Source organism: Triturus cristatus, chromosome 5_1, assembly GCF_964204655.1.
Source record: "Triturus cristatus chromosome 5_1, aTriCri1.1, whole genome shotgun sequence".
Classification (NCBI taxonomy): domain Eukaryota; kingdom Metazoa; phylum Chordata; class Amphibia; order Caudata; family Salamandridae; genus Triturus; species Triturus cristatus.
The window spans coordinates 525215488-525234111 of NC_140587.1; positions in this window are offsets into that span (position 1 = coordinate 525215488).

Below are 18624 nucleotides of genomic sequence, written 5' to 3' on the forward strand. Positions count from 1 at the left end.
CAGAGTTTGAGGTAAAAAAAAAACAGGCACTAGAAATAAAAATAACTTAGTAGGTGATGCAGGGATAACAAGAATTTAGAAATAGATAGATTGAAGATGATTTGGGGAAAAATAAAATTGGGAAACAAAAATATTCGTTCGAAGTAAGGAGCTGTAAAAGTTAGGGAAATATATATTAATATTAACAACAGGAGTACTTACTGGGGCCAGCAGCGCCATCTGATGAGGAGCGTTCCTGGCCCTGGGAGGCACCTCCAGCTCCCTCACCCGCCTCTGAAGACCTTGTCTTCGAGCACCTAGATGCTGATGAACATGTAAGACATAATTAAAGAGACAAAAAATTATTGGTGTTAAATAAATTTTAAATAATCACTCCAAAAAGATTTTTTGACAGGAAATGGCAATTGCAATAACATTGACCTTTCCTAAATCAGATCGACTAGTAGTAGACTAGTATCGAGGGTGAACACCGTCTTATCTTTTTTATTTCACAGTTCTATTCTGATTCCTGAATCCTAAACCTACCTAGCCTACCTATTCCAAAGACTTTGGAATGAATTGCAAAAAAATTATATTTGCTTCTAAGTTCCAATCACATTTGCAATCATCGCAGCCCACTTTGACTGGTCAATTCACAAAATCTGCATTTAGTCTTAAATGCATAGATGGACATAAAGGCATAGATGGACACATGCATATTGAATATAACTACACCAAATTGGTTGGTTGCTATTCACTCACTATACTGACTACAAAGAAGGTCCTACTAAAGAGTCAAGGACTGAAGCGAGAGGACACGGTCCGCTAAATTACTAACTAATATTAAGTAACTAACTAACTACCACTATCTTAGTGACAGGACAAAGGAAAGGACTCTCTCTAGTGTGCAATACCTTACTTAAGTTCTCTAACATAATCAGTCCATGCGAGTGCAAAGTTGCAAACAAGTACGATTAGGTAGCGCTGAGCACCTGTCTAGAATAATGATCACATGACATAATATAAGATTTTTAAATGTAACTTACCTGAATGTGAGCAGCAGAATTCTTACTATTTGGAGAAAAATAATATTCGCAATAACATAGAGCACACAATAATAATTGTAATTAGCTACTCACCAGTCCCGCGACCTCCACATCTAGCAGGTCCAGCAGGTCCTGTGCTCGGTCCAGGATATCGGACTACCAGTGCTTCAGTTGTTTATGGGTGCACCAGACAACAGAGCAGCGATGCACTGCCTGGTGCACCCTTGCCCACTGCTGATGATGCCTCTGGATCCCGTACCTGGACCCAAGCCTGCTGCCTGCTGCCAGGATGGAGGGGAGGTGACGCTGCAAAAAAAAAACAAACGCTACCACCTCCGAAAACAAGGCCCGGGGCTGCACCCCTGCCGGGTGCAGCCTTCTGCAAGGAAGGTGGCTCCCCTTTGCCCAGGTCGTACTCTCATCCATGATGCTGGGTGTGGGGGGGGGCTGAAAGAAAATGTAGGAAATGTAGAAAGTAAAAAATTAAGAGAGGAGAAAAAGAAAGGAAGTAAAAAAAATCAAGTAATATAGAAAAACAGTAACTGAAGAAAACACAGGGAAATATAATAAATAGAAAAAGATCAGAAAAAAAGTTTTGAGAAAGAAGGATTGAAAAGATTAATGGAGGATTGAAGTAGGCCCCAGCACCATAACAGAGAGAAGAAAACAAGATGGCCACACCCATGAGCGACCGCATGGTGCATTTCCCCCAAACACGCAATCCACATTGACATAAGGCAGAAATGTCATGCGAACGGCCAGAACAAGCAACTCTGCCTGCTCGCGGAACTCCGAAGGAGTGTTTTTTTACTGCTTCGTAAAGTTGTTTGCAGCGCCGCTTCGCAAACTCCGACTAGGCTTAATTCAAAGACCTCTTAAGTTAGTTGAAAGTGGAATCTAAGGTTGTGAACGATTATACTATTTTACAAGTACTGCCCTAACAAGCTTGAATGTGGCACATTGTAGTGACCTGCAATAACAGTCACAATATGCTCCATGTTTACCTCTCAAGTGCACTGCTGTCCATGCCACCTACATTAGATAAATGCACATTTTTCTCAGCTTATCGGTGCAGGTACAGGCAGAACGCATGTACATTAAAGTTTAGGCACTTCGCATGTGATACTTTCTAAGATTCACGGTAAACGCACCTTGTAAAATATCTTGCTACCTGAAATGCTTTACAGGGAAGATGCAAAACCCAGAGTTGATCAGAAAACTGCCATTCATGTGTGTAAGAGAATGTATGCTAGCATGTTTACCAGTCTTCAAATAATTCTTCAAAAAATAGTTTGAAATGAAATGCTTACTTTCAGAATATATTCGTACTCTTCTATTCATTTCAGATTAGCGTTTCACTGTAAAATGCCAGATCAGCCCATAATCGTCTTGACATTTTTTATTTGCCCTCTGTAGATACTTACTTTCAAAGAGTGTGTTTACAGGCCGATCCTGGCTGACCCTTGCACTACAGTTACATTTTAATGCCACATTCTAAAGCCAATTGTTCCACATGCCATCTGAAAGACATTTTTCCTAAAAAAGCAGCACACTTCTCCTTTCATATATTTCTGGGTGAAACGCCACAGTCTCTGTCATTCTGGAAAGAATAGCTACTTATTAATGAAGCAGAGTATACCATTAGAACATTTCAGACATAATTGGGCCATAGAATTGAATAGGGCAAGTAAAGGGAACCGATTAAAAAGTCACCCAAAGACAAATTATAATGCGCAATATGTTTCTCAAAGGGATTCCTTTAATTGAATACATTTAATATTTTCAAAGGCGGTTAAAGATGACAACACCTGCTGTTTTAGGAGGAATCTGTGAATTAAATCAATCCGACTCAAGTCCAATGAGCAGACTATTAAATGGAGTCCAGTGCTGTTCAAGCACTATGTTAAATGGCTTTAGGTACCCCATATTTCCACATGCATATTCAGCACCTCTTTGTGCGCTCACATATAGTTTTATCAAGCGCAGAAGTAATGGGAGCCAGAGGCATTCTCTGTCGGACACAATGTCTTTGGAAATTGATTGCTGCTGCTTGTTTTTCCAGACATTAGAGAGCATAACTTTTTAATTACCTTCACACAAACACAAGATGAAGAACAAATATATTCAAAATTGATGAACTAAACTTTACTAATGCAGAACAAAAGAACTAATTAGTCTATGAAGACGTACAGCCTGATATTGTGATTTTGACACAACACAGCTTTAGCCTTTTCATAAATTCATATTTTTCAATATATTATATTTAATTGAACTGAAATGCTAAGTATGAAATGACTGTGAAAGCTATGGAATGTGCTACTGGGGAATCTCCCATTCCACAATTCGCCCACAAATCTTTTCTTTACTGAAGAACCATTAAGCTTTTCTTAATTATATTAACAACTTCAGCTTTCCAAGTGCTAATCCCAAATGATGCTGGTCACTTTCTTGTAGCAAAACTACTTTGATTTTTTTGGTAATTAATTTGTAAACCGAAAATAATAATTTCGGCGCAAACCTGCCAACCATATATTTCGTTTTGAGAGCACATTCTGCAATATTCATGTGCCAGATTTGAATATTTGCCATGCTGACATTGTTTTTCCGTTGTGATTTTTTAAAATATTTTTTGATCAGTGTATATTTGCTACAATTAAAAATAAAAAGTATAGAAACGGACTTAGCCTCATTAATATGATATCGTTCTATATTCAGATTGCTGAAAAATGAGTAGTTTTTTGGACTGGATTATTCTGTGTTGCGATAGAAGTTGCACTGTACATTGGTTTTGACATAAAATTATTTACAAAATTAAGTGCATAAACAAAATTTTCATTTTTTAGGAAAAAGACAAAGGGGCAGATTTATGTTGCACTTGCGCCACTTTTGCGCCGCCGTTGCGTCACTTTTGTGACACAGCAGCGGCGCAAATCCTGCACCATGGTGCGGGGTATTTACAACGTGACGCATCTGGGAGATGCGTCACGTTGTAAAGCCCTGCGCCACATGTAGGCGTTCCAGGGCAGGTGGGGGCGTTCCGGCGCAGGAACGCCTCCTAAAAGTGGCTGAGTGAAATCTACAAGATTTCACTCAGTCACTTTTAGGCCCATGCTGCGTCAAAACCCTGCACCTGCTTGAAGCAGGCGTAAGGATTGACGCAGCATTGTACAGATAGGGCCCCCCAGAACATTGCTGGAGCTGCGTCGCGCTTGCAACGCAACTCCAGCAATGCGCCACTTTTACGGCACAGATGCGTCACGCATCTGTGCCGTTTTTGCCCCATGGTGCCCCATGGTGCGGCGCATCCATGGTGGCGCAGCTGTGGCGCATAATAATTGGCGCATCCCTGCTGATATGCAGGGATGCGCCAGTTAACATAAATCTGCCCCAAAGTGCTTCTTGCAGTGATGAATCATAATCTGATATAGGCTTTGTACCCATAATGCAGGAGATTTGTGGTTCACATTTACTATACAGTTACACTACTACAGCATGCCACTAACCATGAAATTAAGTTTTTGTAGCATTTTCAATTATATATGTTGGAAAGAATGTAATGTCCTGGTGATTTTTTCAGCAGAAAGCATGGTTAGAAAAAATATTCTGAGTTGATATTTAGGTGCACGTGACCCCACAGGTCAATCATTCCAAGTTTGAGAGAATACAATTCCAGCCACCAGGGGTCATATTACGTATACTGCACATTTTCCTGGTTAGCGCTGGAAACACCATTTGAAAGGTGCACTTAGCGCTAACCAGGAAAATGCGCCACATTATACTGAATGCGCTGTCCCCAGAGCAGCAATGAACTCGCACTGTCCTGGGGCAGAGCACTCAGGTGAAAAAAGGAGCAGCTGCTTTAAAGTGTTTCACTGTGAGGGCGGCAACCCGTCTGCACTTTAAATGAGGATTCAAGAACCTCTTGCAGGCAGGTGCAGTGAGTGACTGCACCCACCTGCAACTGGATGCCTGTGGTCCATGGGACCTCCTTTTGCCCCTCCAGAGGGCTGCCGTGAGGGGGCACACTGTCAGTGCACCTCCTGAAAGCTACTTCACCTTTGTGCGCCCGGGACCCACGTCTAGGCATACCCAGTGCACTTATGGCAAGAAAGCAAAAGACACACAATTAATGGACGGAATGCAGAATAAATCAAAACATTCACCCCAGTGAAGAGATCTGGGTTAAATCCATCATTCATTTGCTCACCATGCCACCCCAGTTTAGACCTGGCCCTTTGCAAATCAGTCTTGACCCTGTACCTCATGGGAACAGTCCAGCCCGAACTGCCAAGCCAGGTCCTCCCTGGACCGGAAACAAGCATCCTAGGACCGGTTTCGGGGTTTCACCCCTCTTCAGCCAGGATAGCTTGAATCCAGTGGCACAGTGAGCCAGGGACCCACGTCTAGGCATACCCGGCACACTTATGGCGAGAAAGCAAAAGACACACAATTGATGGAGAGAATGCAGAACAAATCAAAACATTCACCGCCAGTAAAGCGATCTGGGTTAAATCCATCATTCATTTGCTCACCATGCCACCCCAGTTTAGACCTGGCCATATGCAAATCAGCCTTGACCCTGGGCCTCATGGGAACAGTCCAACCCGAACTGCCAAGCCAGGTCCTCCCTGGACCGGAAACAAGCATCCGAGGACTGCACAGGCGCAGAGGCAAAGGGATTTCCTCAATTGTATGGGGCCACGCCCCCATGCCAATGATAACGCTGGCACTTTAGGCTGCGCTAGTGCTATCGGTAATACAGAAAGGGATGCACAAGCATTTGTGGCCCCTTCTGTAATAGCAAGGAGCCTGGGGCCGTGCGAAGAGAGCGGAAATGCCCATTGCACACCTGGGGCACTCTTGTAATACGGCCCCAGAAGTGTATCACTTACATAATATCGATCACAAAATATTGTGTCAAAACTATAGATTACAATGACAATGTTTCCTTATACTTACAAAGGTAAGTACAAACATTTTGAAAATAAAAAATCGTGTCACATTATTATCGTTAAAAAACATACATTTTAAATATACACATGTATATAAATAAATATATATATAGATATATATACATATATATAAAAAACTTAAATAAATAACAAATCAAATGCAAAATATTAAATAAATTACCAAATCAAATAAATATAAAAAAGGCATTAAAAAAAACATGTTTGTTAGAGCTGGCACCTTTGGCGTGGGTCTCCCCTGTATTTTTTGCCTTTGCCTCCTGTGTTTTTTCTGTGTGTTGGACTCTGTTTGCTGGTCTAGATGCTTTGGGTACTTTGCCACTGCTGTTCAGTGCCATAGTGCAAGTGCTCCCTTTGTATATTGTTGTTATGGATTGGTGTTTCTATGATTGGCTGATTTGATTTACTAGTCAGTCCCTAGTACAGTGCACTGTGTGTGCCCAGGGCCTGTAAATCAAATGCTGCTAGCGGGCTGCAGCCCTGATTGTGCTGCAGGAAGGGGCCCGATTAGGGTCATCCTTGTCAGTCTTGACCACCTCTCAGCCTTCCATACCAAATGAAGAGTCGGTCAGACAGTAGAGAATACAAACCAATACTAGTTTATTCAAAGTACACTTTGAGCAGAGCCCTGTCTGCCCAGTCGCTAGGAGTACTGCAGAGGGACTGACATCAGCAAGCATCATGTACACTTCGAAACCAATCAAAGCAGGTCGCCCATGGAATTTTCCAGGGAGATGTAGCTGGACAGTAAATTACAAAGGAGTAAGATCCGATTCTGAGGCTGGGCACACATTATCTACTATTCAAGGTTGCTCTGCCTGTACCGACCACTAGACAAGTGGGAGAAGGCCTATATCTAACAGGAAAGGGATGCGCTAATAACAACAGTGCTTTCATTAGTGTAGCAAAACTCAGCTCCAAAGAAAAATAACCTAGAGTAGGCCATTTATCTGAAATGGCAAATGATTATTTTTGATCACGATACAAAATGGCACCCTTACACAAAATGACACAGTGAATGCTAACTTACGTAAAACAATGCTAAAGCATATGTTTTATTCCAACAGTGCCACTAACATAAGCAGCCTGTAAATGTAACTCTGTCCCCCCCATTGCGGAGTTTGTTCACAGTCTAGTACTGCCATGCCAACTTGGCAAGTGTACCCACTTGCCAAGCCCTAATCTTGCAATTGTTACATGTTAGTCACCCCTAAGGTAGGCCCAAGGTACCCCTGTGGGCAGGGTACAGTTTATGTGAAAGCTAGGACATGACCTGGTGTGTGTGGCATGTCCTGATAGTGAAAAACTGCCAATTTAGTTTTTTACTAGTGCAAGACTACCTGTTCCCATAAGATAGATTGGGGAGTTTGTTGATAACATCTTATACACATAACTACCCCTGGGAACAAGGAAGGAAAATACAGTTTGATATGCCTGAACTCAGAATGTTAAAATGCATCTTTTAGTGAGGGTGATTTTTACATTCTGTGTTTGAAAATACCACTTTTTGAAAGTAGGTGTTTTCTTGCTTAGCCACCAGTATGCCTCTGCCTGGTTTGTGTATTGCATGGCTGGCTTTTGGATGACAGGGGCTGGGGAGGAGCAGTGGCTCCAGAGAGCCTGATGAGTCAGGGTGGGGCTGAATAGAAATGGGCTGCATTTAGAGTAGGGGGAGGAGATTTCCTTTTCACCTGAATGAGCCTGGTCTGTCTAGGACAATGCTGTCTCCACCTCCTGCCAGGAAGCTGCACCAGAGAAAACAGAACCGGTTTTGAACAAACATAGGGCTTCTCTGCCAATAGAGAACAAATGATTTTGTAGTATGAATATTGGGGCCCAGATCACAGAACTTTAGATCACTTCTGGAAATCAAGGGGAACCTTTGCCAAGGAGAAGAGCTGGAGAAGCTGAGGATTATTACTGCCCCTGTGCTGTTTGCTCTCTGGGGTTGGCCTGCAGTGGCTATTTGCTGCCAAGGTAAGGAGAAAGGACTTTGCTGTTTGCTGTGTCCCCTGCTTGAGGAAGATCTCCAAGGGCTTTAATTGAGTTTGCCCACTGTTCACAAGGTCTCAGGAACATCAACGACCTCACCAAATGTCTGGACACCATCTCTGGAACTGCTCGTTTCAGTTGCCTGGAGAAGAAAAGCGTAACCGACTCTGTCATGGAGTCCATCGCAGTATTCCGTGTCCTGAAGGCACCGTAGAGGCCACCGCCTTGTTTTGCAATGCAACCCTGATCTCACTGACTCTGTCAACGAGCCGCTGCTTGTACTGCTTGTACTGCGTCCTGTGGGCATCACACTCCACAACCCTTCGCTACACGCTGTACTGACATCATTGACTCGTCGCTGTTCGACTCGAACATCGACCAGCTCCTTCGCCGCATCATGACCTGCCAGCGCTGCATCGCGCACTGCCTCAGCCTGCAATGCAAGCCTTGGTATCAATGACTCTGTCAACGAGCCACTGCCTGCACTGAGCCAAGAGGACACCGCCCGCTTCAACACTTCCATCTCACTTCGCAACCGCGACGGTTGCCCCGGACTGGCTTGTATCATTGTCAGCCACAAAAACAAAAGGCGCTGTCTCCAAGTCTGCCAACGCTTTTACTAACCCATTTCGACGTGGTTGGCTGGTATTGTTAGACTCTGTTGTATTCTGTATCAAGGTAGCCCCGGACGGAGCTACCGAGTTGGAGGAACTGTATTTTCAAGTTTTTCCTGCAATTTAAAGGTTATTTTGCTCAGTAACTATTTTTAAGAGCAATGTATGTTGGATTTTTGTCATTTCCGGTCTTGTTGGTTTAGATAAAGTTCACTTATTTTTCTAAACTGGTGTCCATTTGTAGTGTTTTCACTGTATTACTGTATGTGTCCACAAATGCTTTACACGCTGTCTTTGAGATAAGCCTGTCTGTTCATGCCAAGCTACCAAGGGGGTGAGCAGGGGTTATTTTAGAAGTGTAATCCCCTTACCCTGACTAGGAAGAAGGGTCCCTACTTGGACAAAGGTACCTACCTCTGCCAACTAGAGACCCCCATTTCTAACACTGGTGTTCTGCGGTGAAGATCTGGACTTGCATTTGTGCCTTACATACAGTGATTGGTGTGCACTACTAACATAGTGCACACAGGCACACACTATTACTGAACTCTTCTTTTTGGATTTTCTGCAGCTTGAGAACTGCCAATTATTTCATCATGACCAAGCACATAAAGAAATAATAATATTACATTTATTTAAACAATATTAAAAAAAAAAATAATTAAAGTCTGGGAATAATAGATATACTATTCCCACTGCATCTGTGCAACAGTAGAGATAGCATTGGAAAACAGAGGGATTCAATTTGCTATTCTCACTGCAGTCTGTGCAACAGTAAGAAAAGGGTTGGACTTTGGAGGGGTTAAGTTTACTATTCCCACTCCAGTCTGATCAACAGTAGGGAAATTGCTGGACTCCTAGGGGGTTAACATCTCTATTACCCACTACAGTCTGTACAACCGCAGGTAAAGCATTGGAATACGGAGGGGTAACATTAACTATTCCCACTCTAGTCTTTGCAATAGTAGGGAAAGTGTTGGACTTTAGAGAGGTAAAACTTACTATTCCCACTCTAGTCTGTGCAATAGTAGTGAAAGTGATGAACTCCAGAGGGGTTACATTTATTATTCCCACTCCAGTCAACAGTAGAAAAAAAGTTGGCATCTGGAGCATTAAAATGTACCATTACAATCCAGTCTGCAACAGTAGGGCATGCGTTGGACTCAGGAGGGATAACATTTACTATTCCCACTCCAGTCTGTGCAACAGTAGGGAAAGCATTGGACTTCGAATAGGTAAAATTTACTATTCTCACTCCAGTCTGTGCAACAGTAGACAAAGTGTTGGACTTCGGAAGTGTAACAATTAATATTCACTCCAGTCAGATCAACAGTAAGGAAAGTGTTGGACTTCAGAGGGACAACATTTACTCTTCCCACTCCAGTCTTTGTAACAGTAGGTAAAGATTTGGACTTAGCAGGGCTAGCAATTACTATTCCCACTCCAGTCTGTACAACGGTAGGGTAAGTACTTCACTTGAAACACATAATATATATAAACCTTAATTCTATTAAATTATAAAAATGTAAAACTCTTAATATGAACTTTATTATTTAACCACAATATATACCATATATCAGTCAATCCGTCAATCTTTATTCAAATTTATAAGCAAATTCATAAAAGATACATCATTTGTCAAATGTATAAAAAGCCATCGCATACTTCATACATGGGTACATTACTTTACAATTCATATAATAAATAAATCACTTATGATTAATGAAAGAAGCAGTAAAATGAATTGAATTGACAACAATTTCAGTACATTCTATCTAGTTTAGGAAATATAAACCCTGGTTCTGTTCATTTTCTTAATATCTAAGATCATCTAAAAAAGTCAATGATTTTCTTCTACGTAAGGCCATTTTGATAAAAGTAACAATGGAGTCACATATGAACATTTGATAATTGTTTCAGATAAATAAAAACCACCTCATGGTGTATTATACAATTACACTGGAAAAGGGGGCAAGGTAAAAACGTTCTAATGTCACTATACTATTTGCAAAAAAGCATAAAGTGCATAGTCGATTGTATGGCCTTTCCATCAAATGGGCCTCTAGGTAAGTTTCGGGGCCATAAATCAGTTTTTGGAACATTTTCCCTAGACTTAATTTAAGGGCTCTATCTTCCATAAAAGTTACAAACTGATTAATAATCCATTCTAAACCATTTTCTGTCCTAGAAATAAGTACTGCACCATCCGCATCAAGCAGGACAGGCATAGCAGGAGTACCTATCCTAGGGGCATCAGCACTAACTTTTTGTGGGGAACGGTCTACTCCATTTATATACAACGAGATTAAATGTGGGGCAAGCACGCAACTCTGTCTGATCCCCCTGGTCACCCGGAACATCTTGGTGTGTTCTTCATTTCTACCACATTGCATAAGATGTTGTTAAAATAGCATATAATCGAGAAAGGTAACAGATAATATCACTGGGAGCTCACATATCAATTAAAACTTGCCAAAGCATTGCATGGTTTGCAAGATCGAAAGCACTTGATAAATCCACAAAACATAAATATAGATGCCCCTCTCTTGCCTGGATATATTTACTGATTATAAGGTGAAGGTTGATCCCTTGTTCTACCGTGCCTATTTCTTTCCTAAAACCAAATTGTATATTTGAAATGACCTCATGTTTATGGGCCCAAGCTTCCAACCCGCATCGCTCTCTATCGCGGTGTTGGGAGACGGAGGCAGACGCTTATTTGGCAGCCATATTGGGTGGGGGACTGGACAGCGTTCTAGACGCCCAGAGGCAGGGGGGATAACTTGCAGAAGTCATTGCGAGCGCGCAGCGACCAGATCGACTCCTGAGGCGGAAGCCAGGAGGCTTTAAAACTTTGATATTTACTTTGCCTACTTGATTTGTGTATTCCTTTTTATTCAGCACCTACCAGGGCTCTCCTCATGCAGCACACGCTGCTCTTCCTGCCAGTCGGAACCCGCATCGCTCTCTATCGCGGTGTTGGGAGACGGAGGCAGACGCTTATTTGGCAGCCATATTGGGTGGGGGACTGGACAGCGTTCTAGACACCCAGAGGCCGGGGGGAAAAATTGCAGATGTCATCGCGTGTGTGCAAGCCCGTCTGCGCCCGTCCGCGCCCCTCCGGGCCCAGGGGCCAGTCATTATGGTCGGTTCATTACCTACTCATTTGAGACTCTGAAGGCGCTGCACAACTTGGACGGGCACCCTTCTAGTAAGGCCTCGTCTATTCTACTTGATAATGATATATTCATTGTACGAAATAGTTTCCCGGAGCTTCAGTCTACCATGGTCTATAATCCGCACCCTCTTATTCGGACTATACATAGAGCAGCCCCTCTGGTAATTTACTATCTTAACAATCGATCTCTGGTTAAACATCAGTTGGAGATTTTTCTGCTCCTGACCACTGATAAGCCTGATGTTCTGTTAATGACAGAGACCTGGCTTACTGATGACTCTGCCCCGGATATACTCGCAGCACTTCCTCCTGACTATTACATCATGTCGGCTAACAGATGTCCAGGCAAGTCAGGTGGCGGTGTGGCTGCTGTCATCCACACTGATCTCAGTTTTTGCTCTCTGACATGCCTCTCTCTCACTGACATGGATAACATCGTGATTAAACTCGAGTCAGCTAATGATACTCTGGTCTGTGTCCTATTATACAGACCACCTAAGCCGATGCCTCTCTTTCCTCTGGCTCTTAGTGAACAGATAGCCACGCTAGTAACAGAGCATGCCAGGGTTCTTCTGGCAGGAGATTTCAATTACTGGTATGACGATCCTCACGAAGGGCCTCAATCTGCAGAAATGTCTGATTTACTCAGAAACCTAAATCTATCTCAGCTTGTCTCTTCTCAAACTCATTCTAAGGGTCGGATCCTGGACCAAATTTGGGTTACCGATTTGAATATTACTATCCCCACTGTGTCACCCTGTATCTGGTCCGATCACCACTTATTGAAATCTCATATTACAAGATCTGTCCCTCCGAAAATTAAAGCACGGGAAGGAATACTGGCCAGAAGATGGATTCTTATCAAGAAAGAAGACTTCTTTAACACAGTAGCTGACACCACTTCAGCATTACATCATGATGTTAACACCCTGGAAAACAAGGTATCCAGGTGGCTTCTTGATGCCAGTGATAAACATGCTCCTTCCAAAAGAGTAAAATTACTGCGTCGGACTGAGACGAACAGATGGTTTTCATATGATCTTAAGGCACAGAAATTGATGGTACGTCAACTGGAGAGACAATGGCGTCAGCAATATTCCCCAGAAAAAAGATCTCTGTACATCACTGCGCACAAAGGGTATAAGAAAAACATTTTGACAGCCAAAACGGCTTTTTTCTCTGACCGTATCCTGACTTCCAATCATAGCTCCAAAGTAATATTCTCAGTAATAGATGAACTCTCCAACCCTGAGCGCACCCTACGAAAGGCCGCCCCTTCCCAGGAATTATGTGACTCCCTTAACGATTATTTCATTGACAAGATCTCTCTAATAAAAACCAGCATACCGTTCCACCCTTTTCAGCAGGTTTCTCCTGTCCATCACCATAACAACAGTACCCTTAGCAGCTTCCCTACTATTAGCGAAGAGACCTTCCAGTCTCTTCTAGTGGAATGTAAATCAGGCGCACCCTCGGACTGTTGCCCCCCTTATATTCTTAAAGAGTGCCTCGCTATCCATCCTGGCCCGGCCCTTGCCCTACTGAATAAATCTATTACATCTGGCATAGTCCCTTTAGCTTTAAAAATAGCTACAGTGGTCCCTCTCCTGAAAAAGTTGGGAGCCGATCCTGCACTTCTCGCCAACTACCGTCCCATATCTTTGCTACCTTTCCTGGCCAAAGTTTTGGAGGGCTATGTAGCTAAATGCCTCTCCAACTTCCTGGAGTTGTCTAAACATCTGGACTTCCATCAGGCCGGCTTTTGTCCCGCGCATTCCACCGAAGCCGCGATTCTGTCAGCCATGGACAGCTTACGTGATTTCGCCGACAAAGGTTGTCCCCGAGCCTTGGTTTTGCTGGATCTGTCTGCGGCTTTCGTCATGGTCGACCACAACATTCTGGTCGACCGTGTTAGGGGGGCCGGAGTCTTAGGAACCGCGGCATGCTGGATCTCCTCTTTCTTGGAGGACCGCTCTCAAGCGGTGCGCCTTGGCCAATTTTCATCAAACCCTCACACTACCACCTGTGGGGTGCCCCAGGGTTCGGCCCTCTCCCCTCATCTATTTAACATCTATATGGCCCCCCTGATTAAATCACTCAAAAAGAGAAATGTATTGGTCCTCAACTATGCTGATGATCGGCAGCTCCTCCTCAGGGTTGACAGCTCCAACAATTCCATTATGGAATTCCAGGACACTATGTATCCAAACTTGGATGGATCTCAACCACCTCAAATTAAATCCTGGGAAAATGGAAATAGTCCTCACTGGGGACAGCCTTAAGCACTGGGGCCCTCACTATTGGCCTCCTGCACTCGGTCCTCCTCCCATTCCCTCTAGTTCTGCTAAGACTCTGGGGGTATTCCTTGATAGTGGGTTATACCTAAAAACCCAGGTTGGAGCGGTGGTGTCCAAGTGCTTTTACCAACTGCGAAAAATCAGGAAAATTCACAGTTTTCTTACTCACGAAGCCCTGATCCAAGCTATGATTTCTACAGTATTATCTCATCTAGACTACTCCAACTCGGTCTACCTGGGAATGCCCCTTTATCTGTTTAAGCGACTTCAGCTGGTTCAAAACCAGGCAGCTCGACTGATTTACCATCAACCTAAATGGCAACCTGCCTCCCCATTGTTGAGGAAACTACACTGGCTCCCGGTGTCACAGCGTTATGTTTTTAAAACCGGATGCCTTATTTTTAAGGCCTTACACAGTACCAGCCCGGAATTCATCAACAAACTCATACTTAGGTATTCCCCTACACGCTACCTAAGATCCGTCCATCTTTCCCTTCTCACTATTCCGAACTTCAAGAGGGTACGTCTTGGAGGACGCAGGTTTGCCACTCTTGCTCCCAGACTGTGGAACTCCTTCCCTCTTGAGATTCGATCTTGCACTGATCTCCTTCCATTTAGGAAACTCCTGAAAACCTGGCTGTTTACACAGGATTAGCTTCTGCCTCCCTGTCAATCCCTGTCAATCTGTTCTCTAGCGCCATGAAGCCAACTCGGCGTACGTGCGCTCTACAAATCCCCACTAACATTAACATTATCACCCTTCCTATTACCTACAAAGAGGATTCTAGAAGTGATATAGGGCGATAACATCTAGCATCACCTCTGTCACCTTTCTTGAAGATGGTCACAATCACACTTTCTGACCATGTGGTTGGAAAATAACCATGAGTGGCAGCATTAAAAAGTTGAGTAAGGATCAGAACCCATAATGACAGATATAACTTAAAAGCATCCACTGGTACTCCATCGGGTCCTGGTGCCTTTCCCAATGCGCTATTCATTAAAGGGATGCTACCTGATGGTAATAAAATCCAATGTAATATGGTTTATCTTATTAATAGATGCATTCACTGATGGATTCTCTATATTAAATATAGTACCAAAATGAGAAATTCAGACATCTGAAGGGACCGAAATGTCCAAACTCGACGTGGAACAATCTTTCAGAAATTGTGAATTTATAATTCTTCAAATCAATATACCATCACATGTATCTGCTGCCTACTCCAAATCTGCCCATGTCTGTTACCAAAGTTCCTTTTTCCTATTATCAATTTCAGTCTTATAATTAGCTCCTATCATCCAAGTTTTTTCCCACTTCCTTGGAGCTTCCCGGAGGGCTTTTCTCAAAATTTGGTTTGCTTATGTACATGTTGGGTTGAACCACCACACAGAGAGTTCTCTTTTCTCAGTACTTCAAACAGGTCTATGAATATTCTCTGAAATAGCCACAGTAATTTTACCAAATGCTTCCGCAATTTTATTATGGTCTTCCCCTATTCGGGGCAAATCATTAGGGACTCCCATTGCTCGGATACAAATGTATTATATAACAGGGGTTCATTAAAACCAGACCATTTGAGAGCAACAGTTTTACCTCCTGCACATTAATTAAAGGTGCTTGCCCATGAGACTCCCCTGGGGACTCCCCTCTATTTCAAGGGATATTCAAGGTCAGGACTAAAGCAACCTGATCACTAACGACTGTACATATTGTTCTATAGTCTATAATTAGCAATAAAACCTTTTCAATGACAAGGATATGGTCGATAACAGAACAATACATGTTACCAATGAAGATTGCCATATTAATTCCATCATTTTTCAGATTCTGGACAACAATCGCTATATTAAACTGATATATTATTTAGTTTAAAATATCCCCATAAGGATCATTAAAAAAACAATTGATATGCCCCATAACAGTCGTCATAAACACAGACAGCATTATTATTAGTCTGACATTTCTGTTTATTAATATCTCCAACCCAGATATACATGGGATCTAGAGGTAACTTGGATAAAAAACTCTCCAGGTCTTTTCTTACTTCCATTGCAGCTCTACCTCGAGTATTATTACAAAGATTATTATAATAGTTAATCAAAACAAGCTAAACATTTTGATTGAGTATAAGATGATCTATCTGGTAAAAGGGAGATTTTATCATTGTTTTCCCAACCTTAGTTGTTATTGGATTTGAAATAAGAACAGCTAAGCCGCCTTTTGCTTGCCCATGTGCTGATGGTAAGGCAAGAGTTGAGATGGAGAAATACAATCTACATATAGATTCTCGTCCAGCCAGGTTTCGTGAAAACAAATTATATTTGCAAGTTTTAAATACTCGAACCAACAGTAGGAAAAACGTTGGACTTCGGATTGGTAAAATGTACTATTCTCACGCCAGTCTGTGCAACAGTAGAAAAAGTGTTGAACTTCGGAAGGGTAACAATTAATATTCACTCCAGTCTGATCAACAGTAGGGAAAGTGTTGTACTTAGGAGAGGCAACATTTACTATTCCGGCTCCAGTCTGTGCAACAGTAGGCAAAGCATTGGACTTAGGAGGGGTAACAGTCACTATCCAACTCCAGTCTATGCACCAGTAGGGAAAGTACTTCACTTCAAACACATAACATATATGAACCTTAACTCTTTTAAATTCTAACAATAAAAAACTCTAAATGTAAACTTTATATATATATATATTTGCATGAAATGTCTCTTTCATGTTCGTTTCCTCGAACAAAGACACAGCGAACCCAGATCTGGTGCAATGTAGTTTATTTCGAACCCGTGCACCCAGCCATAACGCGTTTCAGCCCACGCGGGGCCTTGATCACATGACTATATATATATATATTTATATATATATATATATATCCATAGAGTTACTCACACACATAGTCACTCATGCTAATAAAGAATCAAACATCCATTTACTTGCATATACAGTTATACACACACCACCACACTTACTTCTACAGAAACTTACACATACTTAGTCTTTTAAACAATCACTTATAGAAACACATACTTATTCATACAGGAACTCTTTCAATCTCTCACTCTCACATATACTCACTTATATGCACCAATAGTCACATATACTAGTTTAAAACATATGTAGTTACTCATAAAGACACTATTGAGACAGTCATTCACTCACTAACACACCCATGCACACACTCATCCACCCATACAGTCCTGCACACATGCTGCCTTCAACACATACAAACAGTGAGTCATTCATTCATGCACCTATGAACTACGTAATACCCCCCACCGAACCATACAGACACTCATACTGATACTCAAAAAACCAACTAATAACCTATATAGACACTCATGTAGCTACTCACCAACCCATGCAGCCACTTATACACAAAGTGAGAGACTGATACAGATATTTACATATTTAAACATTACTCACTAAGCCATGTATTCACTAAGATACACTTAATCAGTCAGTTATACAATCAATTTTTCAAAAATAAATCATCCATTTAGACACGTATATACCCATTTATTCTTCCATCGACCCTGAGATATACATATATAAAACATATGTAATTTTCAGAAAAACACACATTCACTGGATGATGTCATCAGTGATGTCATGAGCGATGTCACTGACCATGTCATGAGTGATGCAATATGTGACATCATCAGCAGTGCATTGCGGGCGCGCGAGTTATAGTTAGCTGAACTAACTAAATAACGGGGGAATTTCAATGGTTTTGTACGAGTGAAAAGTCCAGCTAACTATAACGCCCCTGAAACCTATGTTTTTTTTCAGTGAATTTCTAAGGTTTTTTAAATGCTAATTACTAAACATAACGTGCCTGAAACCTATGGTTTTTCAGTGAATTTCAAAGGTTTTTTAAATGCTAATTTCTAACTATGCCTACAGAGATAGGACATGTGAAGAAAGAAGAAAAAACGCACAGAAAGAAAAAAACAGAAACGCAGAAAGAAGCAACAGAAGTCCTCAAAGACGAAGAAAAGTGCAGGAAGAAGGATAACGTGCAGAAAGAACAAACAGAAGAGCAGAAAGAAGCCGTGTTGCAAAATCATCCTGTACCCTCAACTTTTTCAGACGGATAATGGTGTTAACTGAGTCTGACTAACCAGTCTTAGAGCCAGTGCTATGTTAAAAGACACTCAGAATACAGTGAAAACACCTACATACACTAGGGAACCCTATGCGTTGGGGTCCCCCTGTGATCAGCATGACCTCCTCTGTAAGACCCTAGTATGTAATAGGGCAGGGGATTAAAACTACCTCTTAAAACGCCCCACAGGGCGTGTTTGCACACGTCACCTCAGGCCCCGTCCCCTCACTTCCCCACTGTGTAAACACGCCCTGTGGCCGTTTTAAGTTGGGAGATTAAGTCCCCTTGAATCCTGAGGATCCCTATGGTCCAACTAGACCACTAGGTACCTCCAGTAAGTGCCACAGAGCTGCGTTGCAGAGAGATGTGAAAAGGGGCACGGCCTAGACCACCTCTCTGCAACGCAGCGCAGTAGCGCTTACTGGAAGCACCTGGT